Here is a 12,852-nt window from a genome sequence, read left to right on the forward strand (position 1 = left end):
ATTTGATATGAATGTCTGCCTAGGTATACAATAGTAAGTGTTTACAAATACATCTCTTTCCCTAGAAAGGAGTTCAGTCTCTTGAAGATTTTTTTAATGTCTAAGTTCAAGGAAAATAAGCATTTTTAATATTCCATTCCAGATTTTAATATCATATTCTTTCTCTAAAGTGGCCAAAAATTTGATAAAAAGTAGTTAATATTTTTATTTTAAAGAACAATTTCAATAAAAATTGAAAGTAATTCTAACATCTTTCGTATTTATTGAATTCTACAATCCTTTCTTAAAAGAGTAGGCTGGTGGTAGGAAATTATTTCAGATCACTGGCAAGTCATTATTCCTCATGCAAATACTTTCCACTTTCTCCTGGGCTATTCTGTGAGGCATAAAAAAAAAAAAAAAAAAAAAAAAGTACTCTGTTTTCTTCAGTACTATAGGTATGCTGTCTAATAATTTCTTCTTCAGAATGGATCAGAACAAAGAATGAAATGGCTTAATACAGGGAGTGACTTTTTTAAAGGCATATAGAAGCTGTAAGCAACTGCACATCATAAAACCTTCTAAGATATTAACTACTGAACTGTAATTTTATTGCCCTCACTCTGGAAGTGAAGGTTTCACTGTGCATTTCCCACACATCCCAATCTGCTGCCAACAGACATGTCATATAATCAGCATCAGCATACTGTTCACACAACACTTAACCATGAAGGATCTCCCAACATTTTTTTTAGCATATTATAGACAGCATACATGAACACCTGAGTTTTGTTTCCTCTGAAGCTATACAATCATGATAAAAACAAAATCACATTGTTCTATCTCAAAGTTCTCTCTTACTCAAATAAACTATTACCTGCAAGGCACAATGGTACTTCATCTGCAGTGAGTCAAAATATAATGCGTTTCTTGTAAGAAACAATCCTAAGATATGTGGATTTCTGTAAAAAGATTGCTTTGGATATTTTGTTTGGTAAAGTACAGTCAGAAGTCACACCTTAGTGATTTGCTAAGTTTGGTAAAGAAAGGTGAAATCAACAGGCTGAGTTTTTCATACAATGTTCTGTTTTGGGTTATTTGATTTCACTGCTTGTGCACTTCCAACATTTGATTCCTTCCTTCCTTTTGAGTTTGGCTGACACTTTGTCTAATATTTCTTTGTCAAACACCATTAAGTTCCCAAACCACTGTTTTGAGACACTAAAAAAACCTAAATTATTAAAATGAATACTTTTAGTCTGTTGCTAAATAACTTCAGTCTTTGCAACACTGCTGAGCAGTGCTTTCAGAAGCTTTACTAAGCATTTTGAATACACAGATTGACCCGAGGAGAGATTTCCAGATAAACAAGCTGCTGTATTACACCATTTTATGCATTCTTATAATAAATTTAAGCAAAACACCATGTATCGTTGCAATTATTTTCATTCAAATGGAATACTTTTCTTATCAAAACATTCATACTTACAAGGCACTAGAAAATCTCCACTGCATTTGCATGGCATAACACTGCTAAAATATAGATGATTAAAGATTTATTGTGGCCACTAACATACTTTTTTCCTCCAATATGTGCTTTTTCACTTTTAAGATATCATAAAAGTGAATGTTATGCAAGTTGTTTGTCTAAGATTTTTCCTTTGGTCATTTAATACAATGATTATCAAGCTTGCCTAAAAGTATGCTGTGATAAGCTGTTCCTACAAGAAACACTCAATAACATAATGCGACCTGAAGTAAAGTTATGGTGCAAGTATAATGCTACAGTAATGAAACAGAGAGACTGAAGGAAAACCGTTCTGGAATCAGAACACAACAGTAGCAAAGGCAGAAGACCAAGAAGGAGAAAGAAGCCAAGGGATGGAGGGTATGCAACAAATGGATGCTTACGCACTTAAGAAATACATGGGCAATTAAACTTGGATAACATTTCCATATGTCAAACGTAAGCAGTTTAAGTCTGTTCACTCTTCAAAATTACCAACTACATTGGAAGTGAGATGGGCTTTATTGTAAAAAATCCCACTACTTTTTAACAGTGAGCCTCAAAAGATTTTATAAACAAAGTAAATGGGATTATCACCATTTTACAGCTTGTGACAATAAGATATAGAAAAGTGACCTGACCATTCTTGGTTAGGACAAATATGGGAACAAATTCAGAATCTTTGGCCAGCAGTAGGACAAAAATATGCAAGGACAGCTCAACACAAAACCCCTACAGTAACTGTTTATTCTCTAAAATATATTTGAGTAAATAATTAATTTTTGCAGACTTACACTGGAAATTAATATACTTCAAGAAGGCAATTAGATTGAGAATGGAATATAGTTCTGCTAAAGTATTATCAGACTCAGAAGTCTTATAAAATATTATGGACCAAACCCTGTAATAGCCATTGGGTATTCTTATGGAATTGAAATAACTTTCTTGAACCTTGGTCATACTCGTGCTTTGAAAATTTCCTAAGTCTTACAGAAGTAGGCACCACTTGATCTTTTAGTCTGACAAGAAGCTCAGTTGAGACATACTGGGAGAGCCTTCACATTATTGCTCGATAGGTGGAATAATGACTGCCTGCAAAAAGTCACTGTATGCAAACTGGAAAGTCCCTGATGAGAATTTGGTTTGAGAAGGAAAGCTTTGAAGCCAATCAAGTAACAATTTTGACAAGCAATCGGATTTGGGTAGATGCACAGAAGTACTCTCATTTCTCCTGTTCTCCACATGCAGATGTAGCTGCAATTTGCATTCACAGATGAATTCAAGGGAGAACAAGCTGTAAGTTGCTAAGACTGTCCCATCAGATTTTTCTTAACCATTTCAGAGAGGAAACTACTTAGAGTAGGGCAAAAACCTGCATAAAATTTTTAAGTTACCCAGCCAGAAACAAATGTAACGTAAATATATCTGAATACAAGGATGGAACGTAAATGTTGAAACTATGAGAGGGCAAGATATTTTAAAGTAAGAAATCCAGAATAGCAAAGGCTAGGATTCAATAGCCGTAGCAATTCCAGAACGACAATGCTTTGTGGCATGAGAGGAATTTTGGGGCTTTAGGCTGTCTGTCTGTTATATTTCTAAGTTCTGATTTGCATTGTTGGCTCATGCATCATCCATAAGAATTTGGACAAGATCCACTAAATCCTTCAGGTAGGTCCCATTATAAATTCAAACATAAGAGAAGACATCCTGTGGTTATCACCATATTAATAGAAAAGGTATTGATGCTGACATTTTTATTGAGTAGGACCTTTCTACTGGTTAAATGATGACAGAACTTTAAGGATCTCCCTGAACCATTGCTTTGTGCACAGGGACGTACACTTCCGGTAAAATAAAAACCGCAAAGGTGTCCAAAAAAACAAGGTTGTTACCATGGGAGCTCGGGTAGCTTTCTGAATTTGAAGCAATGATTAGAGGCAATGTTTCCTCTAAGATATGGTAAAAGATCTTTCTTTTAAAAAAACCCCTCAGAAAAATAAAGGCATCAAATACCTCCCAAAGTGAGATTGTGAGATTAATTCCCACATGTTGAGGCTCTTAGAACCTCTGAGACGCCAAAAATGTAGAGCTCACAGTACACACCCTTCTCCATTTTCCATTTCAATTTAATAAAGAATAAAGAGATCCCCTCACGCCAAAGCTACAAATCACTCAACTTTGCCCCAAAAAGGAGTTTGAGGCATGACCACTAGCTTCCTAGTGAGCCAAGACAACAAAGTGAATTTCACCCAATGAATTCTCTTTTACATAACATGATAGAGTGGTTGATACAATTTCTGAATTTTGATTCTGAAACAAGCATCATGCTTACACTTACTGCAAAAACCCCTTAGCATTCAATAAGAAAAAAAATCAGAATTGGGAAGCATGATTTTATCATTTCTCTACCAACAATTTGGTTACTCTTTTACTGAAAGAAATCAATGAACTTTTAACATCTCTCTCAAGTCACTACTTTAATAAACAGTTATATCACAGGAGCAAAGTAGTTTATAATTTCTGTTGTATAGTAATAAAAATGTTAACTAGTTGAAACTCTCATGGGACTTACTTTTAAAGCTGGTTTTGCATGCAGGAAGCATTTAAAGATTTAGTGGACTAGAAACAGCAGTCAAGCATGTAACCTACACTCATTTGGAGGAAACCCTGCATAACAGTCTTACTGTCTTGAAAAGTGAAAAAGGTATAAACATCCATCCAAAAAGACTAGTTCATAATAATATGTTTGACTTATTCCGTAGACATACTTTCCTCTTTTCTAATGAACAAAAGAGAGAGATCCCTGCTGCTATTGCTTATTTAGTAACATTACCCTTCTATTATAGCTAGTTACCATTAAATCCCAAACTCTCTATTTCAAGGGGAAAGGCTTTAATTTTACTTCTCTTGGCACACTGAAAATCATCTTAAATGGGGAAAAAACAGTGGACAAGTGAAATAAGAGCTCTGACTTAATGATGTCAACAACTTTTGTACAGTTGCAAGGCCCAAAATATTGCGGAAAAATGTTGGAACACTTTTTCCATCTAAAAGAAGTGAAAACATTACTTACAAAACTAAAATGTATTAAACAGATCTCCTTTTCCACATTAAGAAATGATCATATGATCAAAATTAATTCAGTTTTTTATTTTCCTAATAAACATATTACTCAAAAGTTTTATAATGATTCAGGCATTAAGAGCTATACTCAAATACTAGCAAGCATAATTTTAACGATTTTGTTATAACTTCTATGATGAAATTCAATAGAAATACATTAATTTAATGTTCCCAATATCCAAGTTACAAAGTTTCATTACACATGTAAAGTTCCTTGCTAACAGACACCCTGTTCCACATTAAAATTCCATCAGGATAGACCCATAAAGACTTAGCACTGTTTTTTGCTTTTCAGTTTAAGAAGTGAATAGAGAATATCAAACAGAACTTTTCATAAACATCTTACATTATATATGATGCAAGATGAACAAGTTGCAACAGTTACTTTGTCATTAAATTACCTTTCAGAAAACATTCATACACCATTGTGTGTCCCTGAAAGAACTTACATAGTTGAGTACTGCATAAAACATTTTTGATCACACCATAAAACAATTATTGATAAATTATCATCCATTTTATGATACTGAAATACTCCAGTTAGTAAAGCAAAACTAAACCAACAAATTTGCTAGCATTATGGTATCAGCTTTTTCACACAATAAATGTCCTTATCTAAACTGGATAACGTTTGATCAGTCTTAAATGGGATAGCATAAAAAAAGCCAAACGATCTCAGGGTGAATCTTAAAACTAAATTAAACAGCTGTCTTAAAAACACAGAGTTTATTTTGCTTCAAGGAAACTAAAAGCAAAGGAACACCATAAACAGCAATACCCTTTCTCTGTGGAACTATTTTTGGTCACTGTCAAAGACAGGGGACTGGAGTAGATGGGCTCTGATCTGATCCAGCACAGCTGTTCTTATGCTCTTACGTACTTTCAACATAGCCCTGCCTAATTGCTGCTGAACATAATTTTGCACATTTCCATTAAGTACTTACTGACTTTATCAGCCTGTGAACACAGTAAGTTTCCCAATACACAATCTGGTCATTGCTATGAAGTTTCTTGGAGTGATACATAACTGCCTCTTCTGTGCAGTCATGTTTATTAAAAATTCTCAGCAATTAATCGAGTTTCCCAGGATACCACAAGACACAAACAAAGGGGAATCTCATTTGAACAGTGAGGTGGGCTGGAGAGCTGATGACAACTTTACATCTTGTCATTGCCCAGTAGCTGAGTACTATTATATGAACCCATGCAGCTTACAGGAATCATTCTTTCAGTTGCTCACTAAAACTAGAAGTAAAGTTTGATCTGTATTTCATACAGGTCTGTCTTTCATTGATGCATATACCTGGGAATCCCTGTCATAGTGACTAGAAGTAGTCATTTTTACTTGTTTGCACATTTTCATCTGGAGTTCTAGTTCTATGGATAACGAGGTTTACTTGGGGCACTGACTTCAAAGAAGTTGTAATTTTTTCAGCTTGGGGGAATGCTGGGTACTACAACTCATTGGAAGACCATATTAATCTCAAGAAAAAGGAAAGATCTCTCTTCCCCAGATTGCAACTTCCCTTATAAACATTAATTTCTTTTCTATAGGAGGATAAAAATATGCAAAACTATGCTGGGTATTAGGAGCAAGGCAGCTGGGGGAAATGCCTGAACATTGCTTATTTATCATAAGGTCCAATAACTGTTATGCTGGGCTCAAAAATTACCTGGTGTTTGGGAGTTACAAAGGCTCAGCTATTCACTTTTCCCATAAAAGCCAGTGATGTTCTTGCCTAGTGCTTCAAATCCAGTCCTATGAGTTTTCCAGCCGTAATGGACACAAACATTCTCTGTAGTCTCTACAAGTGAACAAATACTCAAGAGTTGAGTGAACTCCCCAAAACAATATTCTTCCATTCTGCTTGAGCCATCCTGACTCCATTCATTAAATGGATTTTTTTTTTCAAGGATTTGAGAATTAAAGTAAATTAAAGCATTAACAGTTGCATTATTTAAAATGTTCATCTTAAAAAACATTTACCTTATAATTTCTTCTTTAACAGTCTGTTATGTAAGGAATTTCCTACAGCCACTGAGTAAATGATTACTGTAGTTTGGTAGAATTTCCTTTTCTTTTGTGTTTACTTCTTTGTACAGGATACAGATCCCCACACAGTTATTGAGTGCAAACTTTGGCATAATTCATAGCTTCCAATTTAGGCTGTTATTTATATTAAAATAGCTTTGATAAACTGAGTTAATAAGACCAGCTAATAATGTACTTTTTTCTACAAAGTACTTTGAAGCAGTTCTGTTAATTCAGGGAAAAGAACTTTCATTCCAAGTGTGCAGCATTATGAGTATATATACAGAAACATGTAGGTTTTGCATGCAGTATTACTAAAATAAATCTATGTTTTTCTGTGGGAACTTTTCATATGACAGCAATTCCTAGGGAAAATATATACAAGCTGACTTATTTTTTCCACAAGACAGATATTTTTCTCAAAGGAGTAATACTGAACACAGCTGTGGAAATATTAGATATTCAACAACACTATCAACCAAGACAAGAATCTTCTAAGTGAATTATGTAATGGTATTTTTAAAGGATTAAAATTAGGAAAAAGAATTAAAATTGACTTCATTTTTTTTTCACAGCAATTTCTCCAAAATCCTGAAAGTTGGCTATGCCATTACATTTTATCCTCTGGCCTCATACATTCTGTTCCTTAAAAACCTTCATAGTTAGGGAACAACTGCCCTCGTGAATATTTCATGGTTCATGTCCCCTTTAAAATGACTATTCTTTATAAATATATATGGCTTGCTTTCTTCTAATGCAAGATGGTTCTGAACTTCTTCAGTAAAGCTTAGTCACTACCAGTCTTCCGGGGAAAACTCTTTTTCCACTTTTTTCCAGCACAGTTTGGCTCTCATAACAAAGAGCTCAGGAAGCAAGACTTTTCCTCTTTCAATTAGACCAATTACTTTTTGGGTCTATATAAAACATTAAAATCTACTACACTTTCTTGCACATTTCCACAGCTGAACTATGTTTCATGAAGTATTTCCTTTTGGTCTGAACCTGCCACCCACACATTTCTTTTGTGTTAACCTAGTTTTTGCATTGGAAAAAGCAAAATAATTATTTTCTTTCTTTCTTGATGACATACAGGTTCAAATAGATTGGTATTATCTATATTCTGTATTTATTTTGAAGGCTATTTTGATAGCCTCTGATAAAACCTTAAATGAAAAAAATATTGATTAATTCTCCATTTTAGTTGAATTAAATTTCTTTCCAATCTTCTGAGCAAAGAACAGCCCATGGTTTTATGTGAGGAGACATGCGTCTTTTACATTAAGTGTAAAGCATATAGAAATTATAATAAACATGAAACAAAAGTATAGTCGCAGTATGAATCATATGCTGACAAATTACTAAAGATGTAGTTTGCTTGTTTAACAAAATAAAAGTTATACATTGGTAAGTAAGCTTACTTCCTAAAGTCAAAGCTACTTCGTACTGCTGCGGGCAAGTCAAATGAAATTACCCTTTGTGGAATATAAGCATTCAAGAAAAAAAAAATAATAGCCTCTGCTTTACAAATTGTTCTACAAAAAAGATCTCATTTTCCATACCGCAAGTTAATATGCAATGATGACATATGATTTCTTTCGTTTACATAAGTATTTCCACTGAGTGGTAAAAGTAACTTCTATCATCTAGTGAATTTGTATCTATGATAAAAAGCAGTGCAAAACCATGCAGGGAACCAAACATCTTAACTAATACATTCCCGTATTTCCAAACAAATACCTCTGAAAATAGTATATTAGGATATCTGTCAGCCAATTCTAACTTCTCTGCTAGTGTCTACGTGGTCTTTTAGCTTAGTTTAGAAGTTTTTGTCTTCCAATTTCTCTCATTTTTTTGTCAACTCTGCTACAACATCTACCATGCCACATCACTGCATGTGCAATGGCAAGTGGGACTGAGCTCACACGCAGATTCAACCAGCCATAGGCCTTTGCTGCCTAAATCAAAGTAACCATGTTTGTTCAAGGTTGTAGCAAATTCACCTTTTTGAATACTACATGCCCACAGAGAGAATAATGCCAAGAACGTGTTTCTTACTTTATACACACAAGTTTTATTTTTTAATACGTAAGCACAACTAGCTCAAACAGCTGCAGAACCTCAAGGTGTGCACGTCTCCAATGCCTCTTGTTTATTCCCCATGCTACGTGCATTTACATAGAGGCATTTAAGTTGGGCTGCCAATGAAGCTGACTTAACTGGCTGGAGTGGCTGGAATTCCTTTGTGCTGCTTTTCAGGTGCTCTCCTGCTGACCTGTGATCTTTCTCAAGGCTCTAGGCATCTGTGGCTGGCGCTGGTGTCAAACTGGTAGGAGTGGGATGGACTGAGGTTCCCCTCCCCTGGAAACTTTAGTTTAAAGCCCTCTTTAATATAGATTACGTAGTACTTATGATTTCATAATAGCATAATTATGAGAAAATAATATTAAAGCCATAACAGCAGTGGTTAACTACAATTAAAGCAGACTTTTTCAGAAGTGTCCCAATGTATTTAGTGTTAGACTCAACCTTGCATGACAGAGTTACCGCTATTGTGTCAATGAGACACAAATGAGACCCTCCTACAAAATTCCCAGGGACAAAACACACATCTGAGAACACAGGCTAGGTTAATTAATATGGTAGAGAAATCACTTCTTTACTGAGATAATATCCTTTTTATTAGTAATGTTTCTGAAAGCTTTCATTTTGACTATTCCGAAGCAACAAATTGTCTGTTTCAAAACTTGCAAACAAATTTAGTTTGGAGATCTTCCTAGAAATATTGTTACTTTTTCCATCTACAAAACAGTATATGCTCAAAGTACATGGGAACGTTTACGGGCCCATGTTCTTCATTAGACATAGAAGTGCAAACTGTAGTCAATTACTATGTTATAAATGGGATATTTACTGCTTCCATTTCTAACAGTCTATCACAAACTGAGTCAAAGTAATCTTCTTTTGGATCTCCGAATTTCTAATGTAATATATATTACTTTTTGTTGATAGTAAAGTTAGGAAAAAACATAATACCAAATTAAATTAAATTTGCTTTGCAGTCTAACATACTGTGAACAATTTCTTTCATTTTTTCTGGAATACAAGTGGCTGGATGGCCATGTTTCTTTTTTCTTAAAACTACCAACTCAATGGAAATTGATGACAGCTACCACTTTAAATGCTGCTTTTATGTTCTGAACAATATGAATCTAGCAAAAGGTTGAATATAAGAAAACTTACTCATTTACACTTCCATATTATTCATACTGCTTGTTAAAATTAAGGGAAAAATGGGAAAAAAATCAGCATTTGCAAGTGATCAGATTTTTTTTTTTTTTTAACTGTTAAACTTTGGCAGAGTAAACACTTGATGCTCTATGAAGAAATGTTGTGCTCAGTCCAGCTTGTATTCTGAAACAGAAAATTTTCCTTTAGAACTTATTATCGGAGTGATTCAGTAGTTTGGCACTGGCTGCAGAGCTTTTCATTTTAACTACTGTTTGATTTTCCATGAAAGAATGTCTGGTGTTTCCAATGTCTGTAAGGCAGATAAATACCCATATTCCATAAAAATGCCATGTAGCATTATCCAAACTTGTAAGTAGCATCAAAAGCAAGACTAACAATTGACATGTACAGAAACCAAAACTATTTCAAGACTTTCATTCATCAAGCAGGTTATTTTTCAGGCAGAGCAGTTTCCTGATCCAGTTAAGTGTACAAACCTTGCTACAGGACCAAGGAGATGAGCATCAAGGTGGGAATAAGCCAGCTGGGGACTTTTTAAATTGGCATTCCCACACAGAGAAATTTGTATTAATCTATAGCCTAAGGTAGAACAAAGTTAACTTACTCTCCTAAGGCAACAGAAACTATCTGCAAGGGTGAAAAAATAAGATCTGTCTCTTCAGGTTACTATTTTGCCTCTCCAGTCATTCCAGACCACCATATTCTTGCATGCATAAAACACACGACAAGACTGACAATCACATGTACACGCACACTTGACTTTATAGCTCTTTTTGTATGTGATCTCTTAATACAGCAAGCTATGAATTGGCTTTCGATATTGATATGTTGCTAATAAATACCAGGGACGAAAGACTTTGTGAAACGAAACAGTATATTTTGTTGCAGATTCTAAGTCAGCTGCCAAAAATATGCAAAAAAGTATGCATGTATTAACAAGTGAAAGTTAATTCATGCATGATAATAAATATTAATGATTATTTTATATATTTACATATAAATACTGAAGACTCAAGATGAACTACAGAAGCTGAAGAACAGTTTTTCCATACTCAGCTAGCTTAAATGGTGTAGTTCAACTTGGTAAGAGCCAAAACTTAGCTAAAACCAAAATATGCAACTGCACTCCACACGGAGTAGTTGTGAGCATGAAAGGAATATGTCATGTTATTAAAATGTGATGGACTGTCTCCAAGACAGATTTGTGCAGTTGATGTTAGATTCATCACTTTATGTAAACCACATTTATAAACAGTGCTAGAAAATGAAAAAGTACTTAGTTTGCCTTACAATAACAAACGTATGCAAGATCAGCTTAAGAAAAAGACTGCAATGTAAGCATTAGCCACATATGGCAGCATATGCTTGCTTGCTCAGACATACAAAGTAATACAAATATAGTCATTTTCAATAAAGAAATCAAGATAGCATTTTATATCACTGATGTGATAATGTTAAATATAAAACACCATCCAAAATTTTTTTCATTTGCATATTTCACCATAGTGAAAGACAGTATTCTGAACCACAACATGCTGGATATACTCCTATCCTTTGTCTTGGAAATTAACCTCCGCTAGTCATAAAAGTTATGTATGTATTTTCAGGCAAAATAGAATTCTAATTTTCAACCAATTCTTTCATTGGTGGAAATAGAAGTCACTGAAACGGTCAGAGCAAACAGTTTGACCTCATGTAATCTTTTAGTTATTTAAACATTTGATATTTTGTAGGAAAATATACACACATCTGCTTGCAAGGAAAATACCCTCAGACTACTTTCTATTTAAGAGTACCTCTCTTCATTAAGCCCCCAACATCACGGATTAAACAATTGTGACAGACACATTTTTCTATCAGGCTATTTAAAAACAAAATCTCACCATTAATGAAACAGCAGAAGCAATAAGGTATCATCATTTCTTCTTTTAATAGCATCTTCAACCACATCACCTCAAATCAATTTCTTTAAAACATAGCCAAGAGAGCAGCATTTGATCCTACCTCAAAAGGCTGCAGCTACAGCCTTTGAATAGCTGGTACACATTCTACATAAGTACACCGTAGTCTTACCCTAAAAAGTGAGAGGAACATTGACCCAAGTACCTAGCATCAATTCATTCGTTTGCACACTCCAAGTTCCGTTCAGAACTCCACAGTTGCCCTACTGTGCTGGCTCATGTAATGACTTTGGATCCAAAAATTAAAGTATACTGGAAACAGTGATCCTGGAGAGGAATTTTGCAATAGTAGTTAGTTTTTAGTAAATTGGAAATAAGCTGCAAGTGTTTAAAAGAACAGGCTCATGAACTAGATTGAGAACCACTGGCCTATTTTAGTTTTTAGTATTGCTATCAACAGCTAACAACTAAAGTTTCGAATCTGGTAGTCAAGAGACCTGAAAAGGTGACTTCTGGGTATTTTATTTTAGAATGCAATTATATTCACAATCAAAATACTAAACCCATGTCTTGAGATATTAAACAATTTCATTACAAGAACAGCATGTCAATATAAGCAATATTTATTTCTACCATATTGATACTATACATTATACAAAATATATGGGTAATCCATTATAGGATAAGATGGTGACATTTTTTCCAGATACTACCACTCTACATGTCAGCTTGGCTATGTAAGTGGCTTTGTAGTATGGCTATGACAAACTTTATATACATAGGAATGTGTTCCTACCATGAGAATCAACTAAAAATAGAAAACAATAATAAAAAAAAAGTACTGATCCAAAACTGAGATGTTACTAAACATCAGGAACTGGGAACATTGCTGCAAAACTAGGATCAGCTGAAATTGCTGATTCAGCACTTTACTATTGAAAGGAGAAGTGAAAAAGAAGAAACCAGTACATTTATATCACAACCCTCAGGCCCTGCTCTCTTCTATTAAAGAGCCAAGAAAGTGTTGGAGGTTTTTTTTAAACAGCAGTTTAATACAA

General features: G+C 34.4%; 1 protein-coding gene across 2 annotated transcripts in view; it reads right to left on the reverse strand.

Annotated features, from left to right (window-relative positions):
* Window positions 1–12,852, reverse strand: part of CENPP (centromere protein P) — a 164,143-nt gene that overhangs the window by 66,327 nt on the left and 84,964 nt on the right. The window lies entirely within an intron of this gene.

This window comes from Platalea leucorodia, assembly GCF_965183815.1.
Source record: "Platalea leucorodia genome assembly, chromosome: 9".
NCBI lineage: Eukaryota > Metazoa > Chordata > Aves > Pelecaniformes > Threskiornithidae > Platalea > Platalea leucorodia.